We start from the raw sequence: 14693 nt of genomic DNA, 5'->3' as shown, positions 1-14693 counted from the left end.
AACCCTGGTGAAATTTAAGTTTGCTTGGTTTATTGATAGTTTAAGGCAGAAAAAGGGAAAAAAATGATTTTGGTCTTATTTTGTGTGTCTTTACACAGGTTTTGTACAGAGCTGATTAGCATTATGTTCACACAAGCTAAACCTGCTGATAGAGCAGTCTCTTGTTTACTATAAGAAAGGCAATTGTCCATAACACGTAGATTAAGTAATTAAACACCTAATACGTGGTCCTGATTCTGGGAATACTTAAGCATGTCTGTAATTTGGCATGCATGAGAAGTCCTCCTGACTCTAAAGAGATTACTCATATAAGTAAAGTTATTTCTGGGAGATGTGTTGAAATGCATTCACTTACAAGAGTGAGACGGATTTGCAAGTAAGTTGAATTGCTCACACGCAGTATGTCTGCAGAACCATGGACCAAATTTGCAACTGTCACACTCTTGTCTATACACAGTTCAACTTTCTTTTTCCCTCATACCCAGGTGGCTTCCATTTGGCATTTCATAGCATTCCCCCAGCAGTTTGTGCTAGCCAAGATAGCAAGTGACTCAACACAATAGTGTTGTAATGTGTGCTGTATCATCTTTTGATGCCCTGGATTTTGGTGTTCAATGGGAAACAACAATAAATTCATGGCGCTTTATTGCCTCTGCCAAATGTGACATCTTTCAGAGTATAACATGCTGAAAAGCTTGCACAATCTGTGCCAACTGCATGATTTAGCTGCTATAAAATCCCTCTGAATCAAAACCATTTTGAAATAAAGAAGAACCAGCCTGAGAATTTCATTGCACTGTTGGATATCCACTCAAAGATCAATCACCTGTCCTCATTCTGTATTCCTGCTGTATTTTCCAGCTTAATCTTTTCTGCAGCTTACCTATTTCATTAAGGCTGGAATTTTAAAAGACTAGCAGTCGCATGCAGAGGCAGAGAGTGAAGAGTGAGAAGTGTGGAATCTGGAAAAAGCAATCTCTTTCTTCCCTTCTTGTTTCTGTGAGACTCTATAATAGCCCGATATGCCTTCTGTGGTTTGGCATCCTAATGTTCCTGAATCCTGCCCTACTAGCTTGGTGTACAAAAATAGGGTTGGCTGTGAGAGAACAGGTTAGTCCCTCTGATTCTCTGGAGTTTTCTCTTCCATTTAATGTTTTATATAGTACTCTTCATTGTAATAGCGTTCTTTGTTAGAGTGATCCGTTGCTAAGATCTCTTACATGTGTTGTCCTGCTCTGTACCTACTGGGGAAATAAAGAGTATGACTTGGGACAGAGTAATGGCAGTTTAATTTTGGTTTGATTTCTGTTTGTTCTTAGTTATAAATAAATATGCTACCATATGTTTGTTGAGTAAGGCAATGTCAAAGAAATGTAGTTTGTATCAAAGGCAGATGATGGTGAGAACAATGTAGTCTAAAGTATCTGTGAGAGGCCAGGGAGCCTCTCTTTTTAGAGGAAGAGAGACATGGACTTCTTTTGCAGAGCCAGATGGAAAAAGGTCTTGCACAGGGTCTCTCAAGGTTTCCGGATTCCATATCAAGTACTTATTGAAAGGAAACTGCTGACTGGTGGGATGCTCTCAGCAGGGTCTGAGACACTGGTTGGATGGGAGTCTCTAAATCCCCTGCATTTCCTCAGCAAGCGCGTGAAGCAAGAGTACCTTTTGGATCTATGGCATTAATTCTCTGCCTCTGCTCAGACATGCCAGATATGTGTGTCCCATCAGGGTATGGCTAAAAAAAAAATAATCTGAATTACAAAGAAACATGACCTTTGGGGATGAACTAATCAATGGTGTATCAGCAAAGCACTTTGTGTACAGGAAAGATGCTTGTCCATTGCACTGTTGCATTGAAAGGGTGTTTAAACAACACAATGATGCATAATATTTGAGTCATGAAAAAGGATTATATTTGTTATATTAAGTTGTTGGTTTGTTCTGTGGAACATTTCTAAAAATTCACTCTAGAACAGCCTATTAAAATGATAAATTATCATTGCAACATCTGATCAAAAATTCAGTAAGTTAATGCTTCTTTGTCCTAATAGCTTATATAATGAGAGGGAAGTTTGCTAAATTAAGCATAGTAAAATAATTTTGTCACCAATTTGATATCAGTTAGGTTCATGTATTCAAAAGTTGTTAGAAGATCTAATAATATGGAAATGTACCTGTGTGGACGGTTCATGTGTATGTTCGTATGTGTGCGTTAAATTCTGTTGTTAGACTTCTGAGGTCCTATGGCTATGATTTTGGCTGCTAGCAGTAGTTACCCGAATTATTTGTCATCAGCTGTTTAGAATATTTGATTACAGATTTACATAGGAAAGGCAACAGCCTATAATGAGAGTATAAATTACCTTGCAGTAGTGCCTTGACTAGAATGAAAGTGAGTACACCCCTGTATTCAGCCTGAGAGCATACTAATAGAGGTGCATATTTAACTCTAGGCCATCTAATTAAAAGCAATTTGAAGAAGTAATGTTCCAGCAAACAGAATAATGTATAGGGAAAGAAGTATGGAAAAAAATACCTTCTTTCTCTTCACGATAAAGTGTTTCATCTTGACTTCCCACTTTTTCTAAAATTTATTTTATGATCATGTGATCCTAAATCTGTCATGAGTACTTCTGAGAAACTAATTGCTGTCCCTTTCTCACATAAGTGAGATCAGTTGATGGCAATAGATATCAACTGAAAAGTATTAATAAAAAAATCCATAAGTTAGGGATCATAGAAGGAATTAAGTGGTGGCAAGCAATGCAAAAAGGAATGTGGATTTTCACTGATATGGAGCAACAATAAACAATGTTTGGAAAACAATGTAGTGTGTCAAAGGCAGACTGGTTGCTTTACCTCTTTATGTACCTCTAGCAACATTAGTAGGAATTTGCTTCAGACCAAAGTAAGGGGAAAAGGAGGTGATATCAAGCACAGTCTGAGTGTGTAAGCCTTTGCTTCTAGTAAGTTTGATCTTCCTGTGACATACAACTTCAATAGAGAGACTCTCACTGACTGTAAAAAGTTCTGGTACAAACCTTGATAATGTCATGCATTTGTGGGGTTGCTAAGAGGGAAAGAGAAAAAATTCATCAGTAACATTTCAGTTCATGTTTCAGAAATGACTTTCAGCTGCTTCCTACAGAACCTACAAAGGTTCGTTGCAATGCAACTCATCACAAGATGTCTAGCAGGCTTTTGTGTTCATTAAGTTTACTTTGGTCATCGCTACAGTTCAGCCTTGGGGCTGAAGCAGACCATGGAACTGGTTTGCGTATTGAGCTTTTGCAAATCTAAGTACCACAGTGGCACTTAATTTCAAAGAAATGACCAAGTGTGCAGCTATGTATAAATAACAATTAATTGACAAATTAAAACACATTATGGCCAAAATTTAGGCCACATATATGATTTACTTTCATTCCTAATGTTATTCTGCTTGTACTGGTCTTGTGTTGATTACAAGAAAATATATGTATAAAGAAAATGCTTAAGTTCTTCATTTAATCAAATCCATCAGAAAATTCAGTGAAATATTTAACAAGAAGATTCATGACAAGGAAACCTGGCCAGGTTTGCTGCTGGGTTTCCTCACTGGGAACTTTCCGGGGCTGCTGCTGCTCTCTGTGGCTGGATGAGTGACTGCAAATGGGACTATTTTCCCGTTTATTCCTTATTCCCTACAATTTTGTCCAATCTTTCACATTTTTAAAATGTCTCTTTTTTGTTCTTTTTGGATGCTGTTTCACAGGTCAGTGTACTCCACTGCCACAGAGCTTTTCTAGTTTTTTTTTTTTTTTTTTTAATTAGCATTGGCAATAACTCGTGGTGTTGCCCCGCAGGGCCATGCCGTGTGGTGTGCTGGGAGGGCACAGGAACGCAGCAGGGGTTTGGGAGCAGGTTTGTCAGCAGCAAGCAGAGGGCAAATGGGAGAACATCCCTCTGAACATGTAGGAAGGCAAAGGCTGTAAATCTCTCTCTGGTTTCCAATCAACTGGCTGAGAGTTGTAGGCAGGGAGTTGCCCTGAATTCAAGCCAAAAAATGTCATTTTCTTCAGACCGTTATTTTGAAACCTCTGAGGCTTAGGTGAGAAGCAAATTCAACCATTTCTGTGAGGGCTAAGCTTGTACTGAACCTCCCTTCTCCAGTGAAGAAGATTGTGAGGAGAAATAAAGAGAAGGCCTTTCACCAGCTTCCCAAGTGAATCAGCAGTTAGCGGCCTCTCTGTCACTGGCAGCTAGAGCTGCCTGTGCCCAGCCAGGGGCCTGCCATGGCCTCACTTGAAGGTGCTGGAAATCTCCAGAAGGCAGGACCGGGGTCTCTTTGGCACAAAGGGGGTGTTGGGGTGGCCCAAATGGCAGTGTGACCCCAAAACATTAGGGTAGCACAGACAAAAGGGCATACAGCCTTATCATCTACATGGCTTCTGTCGGCCCATGCCCCCAGGCCTGTTTGGTAGCCATTTTGGCCCAGCACCCAACGGCTGGGGAGAAGTAATGAGGAAAATTATTTGAGGTGTGGCTTAGCGTGTCAAACAGTTGTGTAAAGTATGGTCATGGAGAAGCAGTTCTGCTGGTTTTAGCTTGATTATTAGTCTTGGCAACTGTTTAAGGCTGTTTTTTTTAATGCAAGTATTTTTTTCCTTCTCAGTTTTGAACAGGGCTTAGTCCAGATGCAGTAGTGCTGTTTGTTTCTAGTACTGCTCAGCATTTCTCTGAATTTCTTTCTTTTTTTTTTTTTTTTGCAACACTTCCTTATTGTATGATTATAAATCTCCTCCCTTTACAGATTTCTTTCTCCCTCATTTCCCCCCTCTAATCAAAAGAAATAGGTACATTTTGTTCTGTCCCTTAATGCCTGTTTTTAGTCTGAGTATTTATGGCCTTTACAGGAGCAGAGTTAATACTATATGATGTCAATATTCTTCCAACATAGCTATGCAGCCGTCTTACATTTATGACCTTTTCCCCCTATAATTAGTTCCAGCTGAAATTAGATTCAGTGAGAGCCTTGCTCCAATTACAGCCAAATCTGAATAAAACTGATTCCACCGTGATTGTCTGGAGGAAAAAAAAAAACAACTTTCCAGTTTCAGTGTAGGTAACTGAGTCTCGCATCTCTGCAGTACGTCTGCACTTAATAAAAGTGAAAAGAGCTTAAGGGCCAGCCCTGTAGAGAGCAAAAAATTCTCAGTGCTGCCAACAACTCAGAGCAAAAGTCCCTTCAGTTCTTCATGCCAACTCTTGCCTGTTGTTTATCCAGTCTTCCCTGTGGCAGGATCTGCCTCAGTACACATTACTCTCCATGTCTCCTGATGCTGAGGTGGGCAGCAGGTGCTGTGCAGCACCTGTATATGTGCAAAAGATCTTTGCTCTGATACATGAGGTAACTCGGGACTGGATTCAGAGTCACCACCACATCCACGCCATGGTGTGGGTGTGTGCTGCAATGCATGCTTGGAGGTCCTGGTTTCTGGTGAAGGAATTTGGATGCACATGGTGAGGAAGTGGGAGACATGTCAGCTCCCTGTGCCTCCTTCCTTTCTTTGTGAAGAAGCAGGATTCATGGGGATGAGGACAAAGTCATAAGCCATAGCACCCAGCAATGTAGGCATAGCCAAAGGGATTTTGACTCCAAACAGCCTAGGTGAATCTGTATGTTAGCCTTTTAATGCAGATTTGCCAGGGTGTCCAGCACAGCTATAATACAAATAGTGATGAATCTTGAGATCCCTACATAAAGTTCCCAGGTGCTGGCTGCCAGAAAGAATTACGTGAGAAATGCATGGAGTTGCTTTGAATTCAAAGCTGTATTTTGTATTAGCTAACTGCCTTAAAAAAAAAAAAAAAAGCCTTTTTGCCATTATCTGAGATATTTAGCTGGGATTAAATGTTTGTTTACCTCAGATGGTTTTGCAGCCAGGTTTATACTTTTATCACCTCCAGATTGGATTACTATAATCCTTTATTTGCACGTTATCCTCAGCTTTTTTTTTTTTTTTTTTGGCAGCTGGGTCAGCTCAGAAAACCAAAAATTGATTTCTGGCACCCAGAGGAGTAAATTACCTCTTATCTGCTCTGAAATCATTGTCATATTGGGTTCTGATTCCAATCCAAATTGATCTTCAAATTAGATTTTGGATCGATAATAGCCTTATAATGGAATGACACTGTTAAGGCTCCTACCAGCTGCTGTGACCCATAGAAGCTGATGAAAGAGTCTCATCATAGTGTATAATTTCAGAAAAATTAATGCACATCCAGTTCCATTAACTCACTGCTACCTTTTCCATCAGGGCAATAATGTGCATAGGGTCAGTATTGCCTTTAGCCAAGCTTGCACGGCCAATTCTCCAGTTCAGCTGTGGCTCCCTGGTCCTACCCAGAAAGCTTTGTAGGTTTTGGTGAGGGATAGATGTTGTGTTTTTAACCCTGAGCCTTCAATTCCAATTAAGTGCCTTCTGAGACATAGTAAAATGGCTCTGCAACATCAAATGAAATGAATCTAGAGATTAATTAAAGTTTTATATTTAAAAGTGGCAATCTAAGGGATAAGAATAAACATTTAGTGAAGGAGCAGAAGATCCAGCATTCTCCAAAGCCCATGCAAGAAGCAGGAATTGCTGCAAAGGTGCAATTTCCCTCCAAGCTTTTTCCAGGCACTTAGTATTTCAGAAGTGATTTATCTGGAATATGTGTGGGTTATTTTGAGGCTGTTATGATTATATCATTTGATGAGATTTTTTTTTTTTCTTCTCTTTTCTGCACTGAGGACTTTAAAGTGAGAGAGACAGTCTGGAGATAGCTTGTGATTTGTTTAATTAACTTGCTTTCTTTTTATGGATGGTTGCTTGCAAGGCTGCTCTTTCATTTGGTGGTTGTTTTTGTTATTAATGGTTTCAGACAGAGCTCTTCACGTATCAAGTGCAAGTTTTTGCAAAGCCAGTGAAGGAATCACACAAGATTTCCTCCTCCCTCCCCTTCTTTCCTGCCGCTCATGTTTATTTTCTGTGGTGCTACTCTCTGTGGTCTGCTGTGGTTGTTAGCACTTCGCATTTAAAAAAAAAAATATTTAGGAGTTGAAAGCTTTTCCTTTCAAATTTGCAAAGAGATATTTGTTTTGCAAAGGTGTCAAGAAACGTTTTAAGTTTTTTTAAAATTTACGCTAACGTAGTATGTTAACTTTTAATGATATTCTTAGTCCCAAATAAGATGGAGGGGCAGCATGGGAAAATAAATTTTATTATCTTCTGTGTCCATGTATCATAGGAAGTATTAACTCTCAGGTTCTTCCTGTTATATCATTGTGGTAGGAGGGTCTCTGTGCTATGTAGGAGAGGAGAATAGAAAAAGGCATGAGGGAAGAGGGAAGCAAGTATTTGATTTATATGTGAATTAGAGGCTCAGAAGGACTAGGGGCTTCAATAATGTACAGGCTGATCAACAGCTGGTGTGTGTGTGAAATAAATGTTATGTGCCTCCCATATGTATCGCATTACTTTCTTTTACCAAGAGGAACTGAAAGCAGTTATTCAGGTTAGCCCTCTCGTTAGAGCCATCCTGTGAAGGCCCAAGACCCATTCTAATGGCCTGTTTTCACCTCCAGTGTAAGTCTATAGTTAGACCTTGGCCTGACCTAAATCCATGCCACCACTCAAAGAGGCAGCCCCACCATCTCTCCTTCCCCTGTCTGCTCATTCACAGGGCTTTTCTTCTGCTGGAATTAGCATTAATGCAGCCATATCGTGATTCAAATCAAAGATACCTTTTATTTTCAGAAAGATCAACTCCTTAGCCCAGTCCATGTGTCTATGTCCTTATGTGGCAGGACTGAGAAGAAGGAACAGGAAGATGAATGAGGCAGAACTGCATTTTTCTGGTAAGTGAACTTATGTAAAAGTAAATATGATGTAGCTAGAGTTCAAGGTGATTCCTACTCTATCAAGACAAAGATGAAGGAAGTACTGTTTACCACAGTACATATGAGGCCAGAAGGCATTGATGGCAGCAGTAGTTTGTGTAAGAGGAAATAGTGTTTTAGGACTGGTACAGTTTGTTACAATCAGGGTAGGAATGTTTCACATTAGCCTTTCTTTGGAGTAAAGTACGCTTTTCTTAAATATCTACTTCCCACTCAGGTCGATAGGAGTTTGTTTCAATAAGGCTTTAGGATCTTAGCGTGCAATGCATGCTGAGTCATATTTTCTTCTAGCACTGTGTCTTTGAGTACTGTAACCATTGCATTTCTCTCATCTTCTAAAAACCCTTCCCTTTATCTTATCAACTCAGTATATATGGGTTGCAGTTTTCAGGCTGAGAGAGGGAAAGAAAATCCAAAAATGAGAGCATAGGGATCATTTTAGGAAAATAGGAATGGTCAACTATTTTCTCTTTCCTTTTTGAAGGATATGAGGTGAAATTTTTCTGACAAGAAATTCTTAATAGTAAAAGTTTGTTTTAAAACCATGTCAAATCATGTGGCTCTCCTGAGAAGTGAAATCTCTTACCTCTTCTCATATGGCTGAATTATTCAATTGTGCCTCCAGATTTTGGTCTTAAACATTTATTTATTACATGAGTGCAAAAGAGCTGAATCTGCGTATGGTTTCTCATTGGAATGCATTGTAAAATCTTTTGTAAATTTGTGAATGTTCCTTGCAGTTACAGGGATCCAGGGTCCCATTAGAATAAACAGAATACCCCAATAAGTATTGTACAGACACTCAAAACATCTGTTCCTTGATGCATTGTAGAGCTTGTGCTGGGGAGTTCCTTAATAAAGGTGACTTGGATATAGAGACAAGCACAGAGGATGAAAGTAGTATAATTTTAGAGGCATGTAGAAGCTTTACATTCATTGCTACTATTGGTAAAGAGGATTAAATTGTCTGAAATAATAATGAAGAAAACAAGAATAAACTGTGACTAAAAAGACAGAGAAGCTGGGGATTTCTGCTCAGGCAGTAAGTTGAGACAATACTTTTGGGATACAAAATTTCACAAGAGCACAACGATTTATAAAGGAGTAAGGAAACTTTATTTTCATCATACATACAAAACATATTTTAATGTGACAAATGTGCAAAGGTATAGATCCTTTGACTGGACCTATAATATTTTATAACCCAGAAGAGTTTAGATTATAGAGAAACCACTAAGCTCTTACTTGTTATCCTCATATTTCAGCAATAATTTGCGTGTAAGTGGTAAATTATCACTAACTGCAGCAAAATAAAATGCATCTGAAGAAGACTACTACTGGGCTAAGTTACAGTGAAAAAGCATCAATGCAAAGTCCTTGTCCAGTCTATATTATTTTCTGATTTTAGAGCATTTTAATGGTTTTCTTTTCTAGTGAATCAATTAAAAATGTAAATGTTAAATGTGATTTCCTTCTATGATTCCCTCATTTATGAAAGAGGCAACTGCCATAAGCTGGTCTATCAGTAGCCAAAGCATGGCATGCTGCACTAAGGAAACCTGAAGAAAATCAACTTCCTAAAAATTTCTTCTGACTTGTAAAATTACCCTATGTCTTACATAGATCTACTTTGGCTGGGAATATGCATTATTGCAGAATTAGACAATAGCTTTTTATGCTCTAGTGCCGGAGGTATGGTGATACCAATGTTCTTCACACCAAAGTTAGAGTTTTAAGTCATCCATTAAACGGTTTGGGACAGACAAAGGGGGAAGAGTGAGCCTATCAGGTATCTGAGGGTAGGGAAATTAAAAACTCGGGTACCGAATGGTTGCTGACATGGTCTACTTTTTAAAGCCAGCATCTAACAGTCAGTGTGCTATGTATTTTAGGTGGATAGTTGGTGATTGTGTAAATAAATATGGGGAATACAAGTGAGGGATCAGGAGAAAGAGTATTTACAACCTACCACCTCTTCTGAGTGGAAAAAGAAAACTTTCCATTTAAGTTAACCTCCTTTCTAAACAAACATACCTACAGTTTCCTCCTCTATCCTGCAAGTGGCCCATCCATTTCCCTTATTTACCTGTTCCTTTTAAAAAAAATCTACCTAAACCATTCTGTCAAAGTCTCAGGTAGGATATATCTACAACTTGTTTCAGTTCCTAATAGTTTGGTCTGTGCCAACTCATTCCAAGTCATCCCCAAATCTGCTTGATCTTACCTGCTATATAATCAGAGACTTCCTTTAGAGCATGAGGTCCATGAGAATGAGCAATGAAATTACTCAAAAGTCCTTTTAAAAGCTCTAACTTTGTAACAGAGTGTTTCATTGCTAATTTATACATATTAAACAAAATAGTGATGTTGGTCATGACTGACCGAATGAAAGTATTTGAGGGAATTTTTTCTGTGGCTGGATTAAAATGTGATTTATCAAATGCAAAAAGTATGAAAGGCATGTTTTAATTATGTTTCATTTCCTTTGAGCAGCACTTTCCAAACAGGTAGTGTCGGTATTCAATTTCATTGCTTGTAGAATAGAAAAGTATAATTTTCCATTTTGAAATGCCTTTTGATTTCATATTTCAGTTTAACAAAATGCTAATTCAAAATTGAGCCAAACTTATTCAGAAATTAATGGATTTTTTTTCATTTTTTAAAAATTATTATTATAATTTACTTTAGAAAGAAATACAAGTTGTACACTGGAATATCCTGCCCAGTTCACAGCAGTGAACATCTGTGAAAATAGTAGGTGACTTGTTTTTGAAGTAGGTCATGAACTCGCTGTATTGCTCAACTTTGTTCCAACCATCTTGTTTCCTTTTTTTTTTTTTTTTTTTGACCAGTGTGCATAGATGATGTGACCTCTGTGCATAGATATGCTTAGGTACGGTGTGAGCTAGCCTTAAACCTGTAGAACACTATTTTATTTGGTTCTTGTCCAGCACTTAAACTGTTTCTGAGAATGTGTAGGGAAAATAATAAATACAGATCTCTTCTTTTGCTCTCAAGGTCAAATATACTTTTTCTTTACCTCCATATTTCTTAATTTTAGTTTTGTTTGTTTTTTTTTTTGTTTTTGTTTTTTGTTTTTTTGCTAAATTATAGACTATTATTAGTAGATATTGTACAGACTAGGGAGAATTGAAACAAAATACACACGTATGGCTTTAGGCTTTCAAATCAAGTTCAAGGAATACTCAAGAACATCTGGATATTTGTATACAATGCATGGCAACATGCCTTAGCAATGAGACTGAGCTTTTAAGATGTCCACTATATTTTCTGAAGTACATGATTCCAAATACATTACCTAAATATCATTCTGAACACTATAATAAAGAAAACTTGAACTGATGCCAAAAGTACATGAAGTTCTTTCATTTGTAATTTTCCTTACAAAACATACTAACTGCCTTTGTTTTCATAAAAGCAGTTCTGAAAGGTTACATACAGTTCTGTGTTCCTGAGAGTCAGAATGGATAGAAAAAAAAAAGTCCACTCATTGTAATTATATGAGTGAAAAAGAGAGGTCTGGCATATTAAGGACATCTCTCAAGGGAAGAAAACACCATGTAGGGAAGAAATTTGTTCATCAGATTCAGAAGCAGGCGTAAAAAGAGGCTGCAATAAAAATGGAGGGCAATCAGAAAGTAACTTAGTGGTTTATAATTACACTCTTGCTTGTTGATCATGTTTGTATTTCTTCTGTGATTCAATGAATCATGCAATGAAAAGAAAATGTACGGTTGGAATAAATATCCCCCATTATACAAATGAAGGACAGGAATAAGCAAAAATATCATGCTAAAGCATGCAGACATAAAAATTCTGTGGAATTATTAGCTCTGCCTCACCACTAAATTGATTACTCTCTTGGTGGATGTTAGTAAAATAAAGCTTTAAAATCAAGATGCCAGACTGTGAATTACATTTTTGAGTTACCCATTTGAATCAATTATGCTCTTATCAAAAAAGGCCATAAATAACATACAGGATTACCAGATGTGTGTATTTGATACAAGCATGCTTGAATTTTGATGTGTTTAGTACATTGAAGAACTGCATGTTAATCATTAACTATGCTTAAGTCTGGGAAAATAAAGAAAAACTTTCCAGGACTGAAAACTGGATGACTTTGCCACAAGGAGAATTCTAGGGTAAGCTCAACCCAGAAACTTGCCAGAAACTTAGGAGGACCTATTCCTTCAAAAGAAACTTAATTTTTTATTTTTCTTTTTTTTTTTTTTTCTAAACAGATGGTTTAGAATGATGCAAATGTGTGTTTAAGTAGGATGTTTAAACTTTTTTTACATGAGTTTCAAACAACATTAGCTCACAGTTTGTAAAACATGATAAATGTAGGGTATCATAGATATTTTTTCCATTTACTATCTGGCTCAAAGCTGATCTGACTGTTGATGCCTTTGTTGTGTTGCTAAAATAATATTCACAAAGACTGGAACTGTAAATCACATTTTGAATTATCCAGGTATTTCATTTGTATGAATCTGTAGGTATGCTATGGGCTTGTGCTTGTGTGTGCTTACACATAATTTAGCTTAAAATTTATTTAGGGGGACTGAGAATTCTACTGTATGAACTTCTCATTTTTTTCACAGAACAGGGATTGTGTTGGTAGTATTACACAGCTAAAGTGTCTTAATACTGGGCAAGATAAATCATAACTGAAGTGACAGTGAAGGCAGAGGGTGCTCCATGAATAAAAACAGCAAAATCATTCTGTCTGTATGTGCAAACCTTTCTATTAACTTTCTGAGAATGAACCTACTAACAAGTTTCTGTTTACAATCATAATAGCAGGAAAGGGGAGGAGGATAAGGGGAGGGGAGGGGAGACATTTATTCATTGAATTATTTAAGTATAACTGCTCTTTTGATGACCTTGGAATTTCTTGACACAGACCTTGAGAAGTTCATCTAATGTGGGGCAGAACAGAGTTTTAAAATGCCAAAGCTAGGACCTACCACTTGAACCCAAAGCCATGTTGCTTACATAAGTGGATGCAAATCTATATTGTGTCAGCAGAAATACATTTCTATTGCTTGGGAATTGGTATCCAAAACGTAGCAGATCAGAATTGGAAATTACTTTTAAAATGTTGCCAGCTTCAGTCACACCACAGAAGGAATAATTAAAAGGTCATCACTTTAAGAAAGAGTCCAAGGTACTCATTCATGAACAAGCTGTAGGCAGACATACATTGTAATAAATATTTCACCAAAGGGATTTGAATAATGAGCACATCTGTAAAAATTGAAACCTATCTACTTCTCATTCACTAACAAAGAGAGATGAGTGTGTCAAACATTCCTCAACAAAGGTAGCTCAGTCTACCTGGAATAAAGGGTGGGTGCTTGTCGTTCTTGGGTTTTATGCTGTTGTTTGTTTGTTTGTTTGTTGTGGTTATTTTCAGAATAAAAACAATATTCTTAAACCAAACCTCAAAATTTATGTAGAAAAGTTCAGGCTCTGAAGGGATTTTTTTTTTCCAGTATTAGGAGTACTCTAATTCTTTTTAGTAAAGATTGCCTTCAGACCTACGTTTTGTGTACATACTTTCCAAAACATAAAACTACTTCTGCAGCACCATCAGTATAGCAAAATGTGCAAAATCTTACTGTCAAAGGGAATTTTACACAGCATTTTAACACTTAAGCATAATGATAAGCTACAGCCATAAGTGTGGCTGTTAGAAGTATGTATGGATAAGTGTATGAATGCAAGACTTTATCAACTAGTTGTTCTGAAATTTATTATACATTTTAATGCTATTAGTGTCATTAGTCATCCTTGTCAGTCATTTTCTACTTGACTTCCTGCAGCTTTCTCACCAATGTATATCCATTAACAGTTATATTTGCTTTTAACTAGATTCAAGGAAAAATAAAAGTACCATATGAATGCATTTCATTAACATTTTTTAATGTTTTTCTTAATGAGTTGCAGTGGGCATGTAGGGAAGTTAAAAGGTAATTTGGTAAACTTTCTTAAATTATTGCTAACAGTGCCAGATTGAGTAATTCTTGATGTTAAATCATGCTGATAGCAAGACCACACTAGATGTCAAAACAAAACAAGATCTTTAGTATCAATACTAGTATTGTCAATAATGCTATTCTTTGTGTAATGATCTATGAAACTTTGGGGTTTTTCACTGAAGTAACAAATGGAAAAGGAGTGTCAAGTTCTGTCAGTGATCTACTAGCTTGACACACAACACATCCCCAGCCTTGTTATTTGCACTTCCAAACCCCTCCTTTTTTCCTTTCAGACAAGGTGTTTTCTTCACGTCCTACTGGCAAGATGACAAAAACAGCTTTACAGTTTTGTGACATTCCTTCTAGCAAATTCCCAATTTAAAATGCTTACCATACTGTTTCTGCCACAGAAGGCCAAGCCAGAAGACATCTTTTAGAGTAAATAAGTGCTCTCCAATTTCACTAGCAAAAGTGGTTTGTCAAAGTTTGCCATAATTTGACCCAAGCTGGTTTGTACATTTGGAAAGAAATAAACTTTTGGCATCTTGACTTCAGCTTAGGCAAAAGGAAATTGATAAGTGAACAGCTTTTAATATACCGATATACATTTGACAGTGTTAGTAGCATTGCTAAAGACTTGAGCTAAATAACACAACAGGATAGATACATAAAGGGCTAACTTCATGAAGTTCAGTTGCTATCCTAGCTGGGAGTTTCTATATGGAAATCAAATCATAACCAGTAGGGAAGAAGGTACCGTC

General features: G+C 37.4%; 1 long non-coding RNA gene across 2 annotated transcripts in view; it reads left to right on the top strand.

The window, feature by feature from the left end:
• Positions 1-2714: 2714 nt before the first annotated feature.
• The window catches only part of LOC121076579, a 166694-nt gene continuing 154715 nt past the window's right edge, over positions 2715-14693 (top strand). Inside the window, exons 1-2 of one of the 2 annotated variants that reach the window (XR_005823587.1) lie at positions 2715-4519; positions 7782-7882. This is a non-coding gene — a long non-coding RNA (uncharacterized LOC121076579). Of the gene's footprint in view, positions 4520-6543; positions 6635-7781; positions 7883-14693 lie in introns of those variants that run through there. The other variant, XR_005823586.1, reaches the window with a different exon arrangement.

This window comes from Cygnus olor, chromosome 12 (assembly GCF_009769625.2).
Source record: "Cygnus olor isolate bCygOlo1 chromosome 12, bCygOlo1.pri.v2, whole genome shotgun sequence".
Taxonomy (NCBI): domain Eukaryota; kingdom Metazoa; phylum Chordata; class Aves; order Anseriformes; family Anatidae; genus Cygnus; species Cygnus olor.
Note: the sequence above shows the minus strand (reverse complement) of the source record. Positions and strands in the feature narration are given on the sequence as shown.